Source organism: Rattus rattus, chromosome 14 (genome assembly GCF_011064425.1).
Source record: "Rattus rattus isolate New Zealand chromosome 14, Rrattus_CSIRO_v1, whole genome shotgun sequence".
NCBI classification, from domain to species: domain Eukaryota; kingdom Metazoa; phylum Chordata; class Mammalia; order Rodentia; family Muridae; genus Rattus; species Rattus rattus.
Window position 1 is genome coordinate 67,662,773 of NC_046167.1, and position 11,111 is coordinate 67,673,883.

An 11,111-nucleotide genomic window follows, 5' to 3' on the forward strand; every position below is an offset into this window, starting at 1 on the left:
TTTAGGGCACTGCAAACCCTGTAGCTTGGGCGCTTGGTTTTTGAGCTTCCTTCGCCTTGTCATATGCTCTAGATTGGTGACAGTTATTTCCAAGGTCCCAGAGAAGGGCTAATTAGGAAGGCGTGCTGTTGGGTCCTGGGTGGTCACATCAGGTTTCAGGTGGCCCTTGTGTGGTAGACCTACTAAGCTGCAAAGTATCTGGAGTGTGCTAAGGACGTGCCTACCTCCACAGGGAGTGCACAGGAGAGTGCGTCCTTCTGTCCCTCTCGCTCCTGTCCCCTATGTATCTCCCCTATCTTTGTGCATGCATGTGTGTGTCTGCAGGAGCATGTTCAAGTACGTGTGTGTGTGTGTGTGTGTGTGTGTGTGTGTGTGTGTGTGCGCGCGCACGCGCCTGTGTGGGTTTATGTGCACTGCATGTGTACAGATGCCTTTGGAGGCCACAAGGTGGCATTAGAAACCTGGAGTTATAGGAGGTTGTGACAGGGGTCTAATAACCAAGTCTGGGTCCTCTGTAAAGGATTACTGATCCATCTCCTGGGTCTTGTTTCTTTCTTTTTTAAGAATGAAAAAAAAAAAACTAATAAAATGACACCAGCCCAGGCAGAAAGACTTGAGGATCTACCTGTCACCACCCCTCCAGGTCTGGGATTACAAATGTGTGTCACTACACTCAGAGCCCGCCCTATTTTCACGAGTCCCGGGGGATCAAACTAGGATGTGCTTTATGGAGATGTCTCCTTGGCCTCTTCCTCCTCTTCTACTGCAGCCCCTCAGCCACACTGGCCGCTTGGCTCTCCCTCTTCTACCTAAGGACCTTTGCAGTTGTCCCCTCTACATGGACGATTTTTCCAGCCCTGCCCCAGGCAATGCCTTGGAGCCTCTCACTGCTGCTTAGACACTCATGCTTTCTGGGTGCAGGCTCTTCCCAGGGTCTCAGGGGCTGTGCCCAGCCCAGCCCTTTAACTCTCGCTGGTATGCCTCACAGTTGACATCCCACCCACAAGGAGTCTGCTTTCCGTGGCTCTCTCCAGGCACCTTTGTCTCTTTCATTACATTTATGCCCTCTGCTCTAAGGATTGGCTTCCATCTACAGAGAGATGAGAGCAAACATAGAATGCTGTTGACAAATGGAGTCACGTCGCTTGGTGAGCCTATACTGTCTGTCATTTCCGCATGTCCCTTTGGGTGGGATCACTGGGTCAAAGAATACCCCTAGTTCAGCTTTTCTAGATCCTTCCAGACATTTCTCCAAAGCAGCCACATTGTCTTAACCTCCCTCCATGCCCATTCCAGGTAGGCAAAACTCAGCCTGGAGCCAAGGATGATGTTGAACTCCCCAATCCTCTCGCCTCTACCTTGTACTGGGATCACAGGCGTAAGCTGTGCCCACCTCTATCACTGGGCTTGCTGTCCCTTTCTTAATGTGCTCTGTTCATTTGTTGCCATGTGGAGTGGCAAGATATTTTACAAAAGGATTCAAGATTGTGCTCCATCTTCCTTATTGGACTAAGGAATCCTTCCTACACTCTACGAAAACCCTCTGCCACTCCCGCAGTGAGTTTCAATACGCTTGCTAGGGGACCTGGCATGTGCCTACCCTGCATGTGTGTCTGGAGCTGGGGATGGCCTTGGATCAACTCTACGAGCACCCCTGGTCCTTCCTGAAGTGGAAACATGAGGGTTCTTTGGAAAGCCTGTTGGATGGTGTTTTGCTGGGGCAAACACATGAAGGAACATTTGGTTAAAATGGACACAGGCGTGAAAGGCTAAGGCGGACTCATAAAGAAACATTTCACTGAAGCAGACAGGGGAGAGAGGATGCTCTGCTAAAGAAGCATGTGAAAGGACACGTGATGAAGGATTCTTTGTTAATGGCAGGCATGGATTGGTCCACCTTACATTGCATTTGTTGGGACTCCATACAGAGAACCTCACCAACAACCTTCCAGGGGCATGCTGCAGTTTCTTGCTGCTTCCAAGGACTCTGTTGGGCCGATTGGATCCATGGGCTGAGGCAAGGCACGTGGAGGACACGTGATGTTTGGAGGGCAGAGTGATGGAGACAGAGCTTGGCTTGCTGGTACAGCTGGCTGTGCAACGCTTGTGGGTCTTGAGCCTTTGCTGATCTTCGCTTCCCTGAGAGAGGCACAGCTGAGAACTTCTCCTGGTGTTCCTGTTGGTCCCTCCTGCTGACTGGAGCTGAGGCTGAGGCCCGGCTGTCTCTGCTAGGTTGTGTCTCTGCTATTGCTATCCTGACTCTACTGAACTGCTGGTGTATCTGTGAGGTGTTTGCAAGTGGGTCAAGCTTCCTCTGCCTGCTGACCTGTGAACTGAACTGCCAGTTTTCAGACAACACAGATGGGAGTTGCTCCAAAGAACCTTTCTAAATAGGTCCATTTCTCCCCTCCTCCATATCCTTCCCCCCCGCCCCATTTCTGGTTACAAGGAAGGTTAAAGCATTTAAGAACCATCATTAAAAATAGGATTAAAAAAAATTAAAGTTACACCTTCCTTCTTACCTCGAAACACTGCTACAATCCAGTCCAGAACAGTTAGTTTGTTTGGTGCCCAATCTAGGGCCCTACTTCTAAGCTGGGATGAGAGGAGCCTGGGCAGGACTGGTTGGCAGCAGGGAGTGTTGTAGAGAGAATATCTTGTGTTTTGTATGGATGCATTACCTGTCAACTAAAGAGCCTATGGCCTATGGCTTAGGCAAGAAATAATGGTGGGACATCCAGGAGGCAGGAAGGATTCTGGGAGAGAGCCAGGCATGGGAGACCCACCAGGGAATATGTAATGAGACAGACACGGGATACCTGAGCACAGGTAACCAGCCACACGGGAAAATGTAGCTTAAAATAAATGGGATATTTAAGTTAGATCTAGTCAGAGAAGAGCCTAGCTATATGGTCAAGGTATTTGTAAACATATTTTTAATCTGTCTTAGTTCTGGGAGCATGGGTCTGGGAGGAAGAAACAGGGTTTAACTTCTAGAGTGTGGCTTTCTTCTACAGCTTCGGTGTCTGTCTTAGCAGACGCTACACAGGCTATGGCTTCAAAGCAGCCCTCCTGACCAGTGCCTGCCCCTGGCTCACCTGACTGTTGACACTTCGCTCCCTGCGTACTGGTCAAGGGGACTCCTGCTTCTTTAAGATTCTGTCCAGAAGGCGTCTCCTCTTTGCTCTCCCTCATGTCTCCACATTAATATCATGGTCATCACGGACCGTGTGCCTGTTTCTCTGAACAGTTGGGAGCCCTGGTGAGCAGGGCTGGCCTTCCTGGCTGTCTAGGACATCCTGCTACTTAAGACAGACCTGTAGGCACCACCTAAGTGTTCTGGCAATTCTGGGCTGAGACCACAGGGCGAGTCTCACTCTTCAGCTCCCTGGGTGTGCTACCTTTGGGTTGAGCGGTCCACAGTACAACCACGCACGTCTCTGCGGGCTCCGTACCGCTCAAGGTTGCCCCCTACAGGGGGAAGAAAGGTTCGGATCTCACATTTCACTCACTGAACTTCTGAGTGGCAAGCTAAGAAACTAGGTTTCTCCTATGAGAGGCATCCTATCCCTGCCACAGGCTGCCCTGAGGGCTTTGGACGGAGGCACTCAGAGTGCTGTTGTTTGTCCTTCGAGTGTGGCTTCTATGCATGCTAGTCACCTGGGGTTAGTAAGTAAGACAGCCATGTTCTAACTATCATTTCCCACTCTCCCCTACCACCGTTCTGATGTGTTGAATGGCTGGGCTCTCACACCTGTATAGAATGTGTGTTATTCTGGGACTGTGTCTGACACACACAGGCCCCCTGACCTTATCTTTTAATGAAATGAGTGACCAAAGGGAGCTTACCATCTAGGTGGGTCAGATCGTGCTGTCAGCATGACGCCTTATGATGTGCTGTTCCTTTCCCGAGGCACTGTGGTTTCTCAGGTCCTATTTGTAGGCTGAGAGCCACGCAGCCTGCTGTTCCCAGGAGGTGCCAGAAGTCCTTACCATGTCTGTCTGATTCCCCCTGGTGGTGACCCTCTCTGTTCCATCCCCTAATACACCCAAGACTCCGAGTCAGGCAGGATGTCCTTGGAACCTAGACACAAGCCTTCCCATTGTGCCATTCTCTGTCTCGGGTAGGGCCAGCCAGGCTGGACGGCTCCTTATGCAGTATCTCCAGGAGACAGCAGCAGGCAAGGACAAGATCAGACTCATGTCAGAGCTTTCTGTGAGTGAGGCTGAGCAGCGGAGCTTTTCTGTGGCTAATTCTGGGAGAGGGTGATATGTCACTGGTTAGGCTGCTTTGGAGCCTGGGGGGTGGGGTGTGGAGGGAAGAAGGGCTGAGAGATAACTATGTGTGGAACCCTGACACTATGCTCCCGGATCCTAAGCACATAAACACTCAGACACCAAAACCAAGTAAGAAGTCCTTCCACAAGGTAGGATTTGTGGCCATCTCTGAAGCTGGCTTTCTCTATCTCCTTTTCTCTCCAGGTCAGCCACCCTAGGGAGCCTCCTGTCTTCACCTCCATGGTGCTAATATACAGGTGTATGCTGCCTGTCACGTGTGACTTTTTACATGATGCTGGGGTCCGAACTCAGGTCTGCATGCATAGCAAACACTGCTGACTGAGCCATCTCTCCAGCCTCGCTCTGGCTACGAGGCACTCATGGGGACAAGATTCCCTCTGGACCTCAGGAAATGCTCACACACGGGCACCACTTCTGTTCACCACAGCCATGGCTACAGTGGTTGACAAGGCAGTTCATCCCTGAGCTCCTTCTACCAAACATGAGAGCTGCTGGCTCTCAAGGCATCAGGAGGTTCCTGGATAACATGTCCCATATGTCTCGTGACCGTGTCTTGTATCTTTGGGACAGGGTATGACCAAGAACTCCAAGAGAAGAAATAGTAACTAAACTCTCTAAGTCAGCTTTCCACAAACGTTCAATTGCTGCCCTTTCCTTGGTTTTCCAACCTAAGACTCCATTTCACTGACAAGGACCCAGTCGCTAAGGAGGTGGACATGGATGCTGGTGGTAAAGCAAGCTGAGGGGCTCCTGAGACCATGTCATAAATATGGGACAAGTTATCCTGGGGGCACACCAGGGTTTCTTGTACCCACCTTTCCTAGAAGCCAGAGAACCTGAGTTAAAGGAACCAGTGTCTGGTCTTACGCCACGCCACCCCGAGGGCCTTTGAGCTGGTCAGGGGCAGGCGCTGTTTGGAGTCCTGGCCATTTCCCCCCACTCTTCGCAGGGATTGCATTAAGCCTTATCATATGACTGATGGCGAAAAGTCTCATTATGCACTCTGTCTCTGCCAATCACAGAATGTGCCTGACCTAAGGTTCTTCCAGCTCTGAGATCACACTCAACAGGGTTGCTCTAGTATTTTGGAGTAGGAGAGGCCTGGTGGAGCAGAGACACAGAGGATGAACCAACACACCGACGACTCACAGGAATAAGCCGTTCTCTCATAGACCGTGAGCCACGATAGACCATGAGCCACGGGCAACAGCTGAGACTTAAACCACTGTTTTGCAGGGGGGAGGGCTCCTAACACAGTAACAGCTAATTGATACCTTGTTACTCTGCCCGCCTACCTCTCTCATCTCTTTTCCCGGCTGAGGAACTCTGATTTTCTTTAGTCAGGAAAGCCACGCTGTGTCTACAGGGCCTGTCTTGCAGAAAGATGCCCTTTCCTGCCGGAAGCCATCTCTGTCTTGGCTTCTGCCTTCGTGTCCGCCTCCTGAACTCTTTCTTCTCTAGGGACTCAGCTTCCTGGAGCAGTACAGACCCAGCGCCCAGGCTGCAGGCACTGATTATCTTACAGTCCTGCAGGTCAGAAATCCGAGAGCCAGGTGTGGGCAGGGTTGCTTCCTTCCCAGGCAGAGAGAAGAGTGTGTCCCCTGCCTGCTCCCAAGCTTCTGGGGATTTGTTGGCAAGCTTTGGTGTTCTTTGGCTTGTAGATGCATTGTCCTGATGTCCTGGTGTCTGCCTCCATTGTTTCTCTCTCTGTCTCTATTGTTTTGTTTTGTTTTTTTTCTTTTCTTTTTTTTGGAGTTTTGTTTTTTTTTGTTTTTGTTTTTGTTTTTGTTTTTGTTTTTTTAATGACACATTCCCATATAGTTCAGGTTGGCCTCAAACTTGCTATATATCCCAGAATAACTTTGAATTTCTTATTCTCTTATTTCCACCTTCTTAGTATGGGATAGCATAGGCACACTACCACACCTGGTTTTTCCAGTACTGGGAATTAAACCCAGGGCTTTGTGTATGCGAGACAAGCATTCTACCAAACAAGTTATAGTCTTTCTCCTACCTTCCCTTTCCTCTTTGTCTTCAGTACTAGGGATGGGATCTAGAATCATACGCGAGGCCTCTTTCACAGAGCCTTCCCACCTGTCTCTGTCTTTAGACACCATTCCCGTCATGCAGGTCTGAAGTAGAAACTTGAGGGTTCTTTGGAAAGTTGGTTGGAGGTGTTTTGCTGACGCAAACCCATGAAGTGGACACAGGTGAAAGGCTAAGGCAGACTGGTGATTTACTGAATTGACCTGTGCTGAAGCAAGCACGTGAAAGGACACGTGATGAAGGATTCTTTGATAACAACACGCATGTATTGATCCACCTTAAAATGCATAGTTGAACCACATTTGTCAGGAGTCCATAGAGAGAAACAGGTCAGAAAATTTCTGGTGGCGTGCTGCAGTTTCTTGCCAATTCGGAGGACTAGGGCTAATTGGCAGAGCGATGTCAGCTGAGACAGGCACGTGCTGAGGCGAGACATGGAGACGGCACGTGATGTTTGGAGGGTATAAATAGGACTCAGTGGACAGTAACAGAGACAGAGCTTGGCTTGTTGGCACACCTAGCTGTGCAAGGCTTGTGGGTCTCAAGTTTTCACTGATCTTTGCTTCCCTGAGGGAGGCACAGCTGAGAACGTCTCCTGGCATTCCTCCGGGTCCCTCCTGCTGACTGGAGTCAAGGCTGAGGCCTGGCTGTCTCTGCTAGGTAGTGCCACCGCTGCTGATTCATGTTTGCTAACCCAACTCTACTGAACTGGACGGCTGGTGTATCATCTGTGAGGTGTTTGCAAGTGAATCGAGCTGCTGCTGCTGACCTGTGACCTGCACTGCTGATTTCCAATCTCCACAGATGGGAGCTGCTCCAAAGAACGTTTCTAAACAGGTCTACTTCCCCCGTGTTCTTTCTTTTCCACTACCTCTGGTGGGTGGTGGGCTACAGGAGAGGTTAAAGCACTTAAGAACCTTAAGAACCTTAAAATTAGGTTTTGAAAAAATTAAAGTTACACAGGTCTCCATGTATAAATTTCTCCTTTCTCTGGGGATTCAATCATGTATATTCCAGCCTTGACTACACCAGTGTGCTCTCATCTTAGTTCCAATATTTCTGAATAAAGATGAATTTTAAAGTCCTGGGCATCAGGGCTCCTGATGGCTAATATTGACCTTCAACTTTATAGGGTAGAATCACCAAGGAGACGAGCCCCTGGGCCTGCCTGTGATGGATCTTTTGAATTAGGTTAGTCTCTTGGCACACCTATGAGAGGTTACCTACATCAGTTTAATGGAGATAAGAAAGTTCACCCTGAACGCTGGCAGCACCCATCTGTGGGTTGGGATCCCAGGCTCTATAAGGGAAGGAAGTGAGCTGAACAAGCCTCCCAGTGCTCTCTCTTTCATAGCTTGTGGATACAGGGATTTGCAGATACAGTGTAACTAGTGGCCTTAGCAACTGTTGCCATGGTGAGCTGTACCATGGCACTGTGGGTCAAAACAAGTCCTTCCTTGCTAAAGTTGTTTTCTTCAAGTATTTTTTGTCACAGTGAGGAGAGAAATCACCATGGCAGGACCTCATTCAGCATGAGAATGAGTGTCTGATGGGACAGGGACAACACAGTTCACTATACCCGTGCTAGAAAAGGGTCAGATGCTGTGCTTAGGGACAATGACTTTGAGGTTAGGCACAAGAGGAAGAGTTCCTGCCTGGGACCTCAGCCCTGGGATCCCTGGTGCTATCTGTATGATGGGCTCTTGAATGGAGCATAGGATGTAGTAAGTGCTCAGTAAAATTCTCTGGGTTTTCCACAGCCTCTGTTCAGGCTTTCTTCACCCTCACCCTCTCTAGTGACACTTTCCGTTCTTGACACATAAGCAACTTCAATACATATTCTGAAGCAACCTTGCAGCCCACATGGTGCCTGTCCGGTCCTCCCTGTGGTGTACTGTGGGTAGGCATTCCCCGGGCTGTTGCCATGCACCATACCTCCCACCCTGCCCTTGGGTTTGGCCATGGAAGCAGCCGTAGCCCATGAGACATTAGCAATAAGCAAATGTTCTACAGACAGAATCTTCATTAGCAACTCAGCCACAGGATGTCTGGTAGGAGTGCTGGGTCTCCGCATGGGTCACCATGTTGCCAGGAAGCCCAAGAGGCTTGGGCTTGGCTCCTGCTAGCCCAGTTTGAATCTCCTGAGGCCTGTCACTGCCCTGTAGCCACTTCTTGGGGGCCTTGGGGAAGACGTGCTCCCCCTTAGGTGAGGTGAGACCAGTAAGGAAAATATGCAGTTATTTCAAGGATTATTTGATGTGTTTCTTTATGGTTTTCACACAGGGTCTTACTCTGTGACTGAGGCTGGCCTAGAACTCTTTATGTAGCCCAACCTGGCAACCAACTTGTTATACTCCTCCTGCCTCATTTTCCTGAAGATTATAAGTGTCTGCTACCACCATGTCCAGCCTCAAGGAAGTCAGCAAACACACTGGATACCTCATTCAGATGGCCAGGGGCGTCTCCTCCATCTGCCCAATGCCCTTTCTCCTTTTGGAATCTTTCTTCATGTTCTTTCCCTCCCTGTGTAGAATGCGTGTTCATGTGTATGCATGTATTTGTGTGTGTGTGTGTGTGTGTGTGTGTGTGTAACTCTGTGTGTGTGTGTGTGTATGAGTGTGAGCATGTGTGCATACATGCATGTGTACCAGGTATCTTCCACTACCACTTTCCACCTTATCTTTTGAGACAGGGTCTCCACTATCCTCACTGATTGGCTAGGCCATCTGTTTCTCCCTTCTGTGCTCCTTCTCCCCTCTGTGCTCCTCCCCTCAGTGCTTCTCCTCCCCTCAGTGCTCCTCCTCCCCTCAGTGCTCCTCCTCCCCTCAGCGCTCCTCCTCCCCTCAGCGCTCCTCCTCCCCTCAGCGCTCCTCCTCCCCTCAGCGCTCCTCCTCCCCTCAGCGCTCCTCCTCCCCTCAGCGTTCCTCCTCCCCTCAGCGCTCCTCCTCCCCTCAGCGCTCCTCCTCCCCTCAGTTCTCCTCCTCCCCTCAGTTCTCCTCCTCCCCTCAGTGCTCCTCCTCCCCTCTGTGCTCCTCCTCCCCTCAGTGCTCCTCCTCCCCTCAGTGCTCCTCCTCCCCTCTGTGCTCCTCCTCCCCTCTGTGCTCCTCCTCCCCTCAGTGCTCCTCCTCCCCGCTCTGCTCCTCCCCTCAGTGCTTCTCCTCCTCTCTGTGCTCCTCCTCCCCTCAGCGTTCCTCCTCCCCTCAGCGCTCCTCCTCCCCTCAGCGCTCCTCCTCCCCTCAGCGCTCCTCCTCCCCTCAGTGCTCCTCCTCCCCTCAGTGCTCCTCCTCCCCTCAGTGCTCCTCCTCCCTCAGTGCTCCTCCTCCCCTCTGTGCTCCTCCTCCCCTCTGCGCTCCTCCTCCCCTCTGTGCTCCTCCTCCCCTCAGTGCTCCTCCTCCCCTCTGTGCTCCTCCTCCCCTCTGTGCTCCTCCTCCCCTCAGTGCTCCTCCTCCCCTCAGTGCTCCTCCTCCGCTCAGTGTTCCTCCTCTGGTGCTGGCCCTCCAGTCAGTGCTCCCAGGGCTGCTTTGCTCCACCTCCTGGACTCCTGGCACAGGCTGTACCTGGTTTTGCACACTGAGACTCAATTTCCTTCCTGACCCCCCAAACTCACCTGCCTTCCACTTCAGCTCCATCCTCAGCTCTGTGTCACATTGCCACCAGGTTCCACTCTAATTTGACCAGCGAAGCAACATCTGTTATTTCTGCCGTCATCTTTGTCACCTCCCTGCCCCGCCCTCCTAGAGAGTCACCCAGTGCTCTTCTTTTCCCCACAGATTTCTGCTGGTAGAATTTCCCAGAAGATCTTTTTGTCTTCCCTGGCTGGGCCACACTCTTCATATCTGTTTACTCACTGGCCTTAGTTTTAACCCCATATCTTTATATTCTTGTACCCCAGGACCTTTGCACAGGCCTCTCCCTTCGCCTGGAAGACGCTCTGAGCCTCCTCCCTCACTTGGTCAACTCCTTTTCTCCTTCAAACTTCTCTCCAGACTTTTCCCTGAACCCAGTCTCTATCCACTTGGGACCATCACAGGTACAGTGCTCTGTCTGCCTCTGAGGTGGCACTCACCTGTAAATACTGTCACGAACCTGCTCTTCATGACCCAAGTGGCCTACTGGCTGTTCCTTTGCATGGAGAAGGACAGGCATGGGAGCAGCCACCTCCTATCCTGCCGTGGCAGTCTCCTGAGCCCAGTAGTGTTGGCAAATGAGAGATGTTCAGTGGCCCTGTGGGGAGCGGTAGAAGGAATGCAGCATTAGCGAAGAGGCACTGAGGAGAAAGAACAGGGCCAGCTGGTTGGACACAGGGCAGAATGGTGCTCAGGTGGAGTAAGGATTTTCAGTGCTCTGAGATTTGACTGCTGTTGGGAGGGGTCCTCTTCCTCCTCCTCGCTCTCCTCCGGATCTTGCCCTCCCATACCCCATCCCTTCTGAGCCCAGTTCTTCTCTTTCTCCACCCTTGTAGGAGCCTGTAGGAGACAGAGTGTCCCCCCACACCCCCGCAGAAGATTTGCAGCCTGCAGACCCTCCCCCATCCCCCTGGCTTCGGCCATTGTTCTCACAACCTCGTCAGTATATCGAACAAACACATGTTTATAGTTAATCCCTAATTTTGCCATCAAAAAATATACAATCTTGGGTAGAAACCGAAGAGGAAAGAATTTTTTAATTTACGGTGTCTCCCCACTGCCCCACTCCTGAAATTTGAAATTGAACGGCCTCCAAATTCAATATTGCAAGTCAAACAAATGTATGTGTTCTCCTAAAGG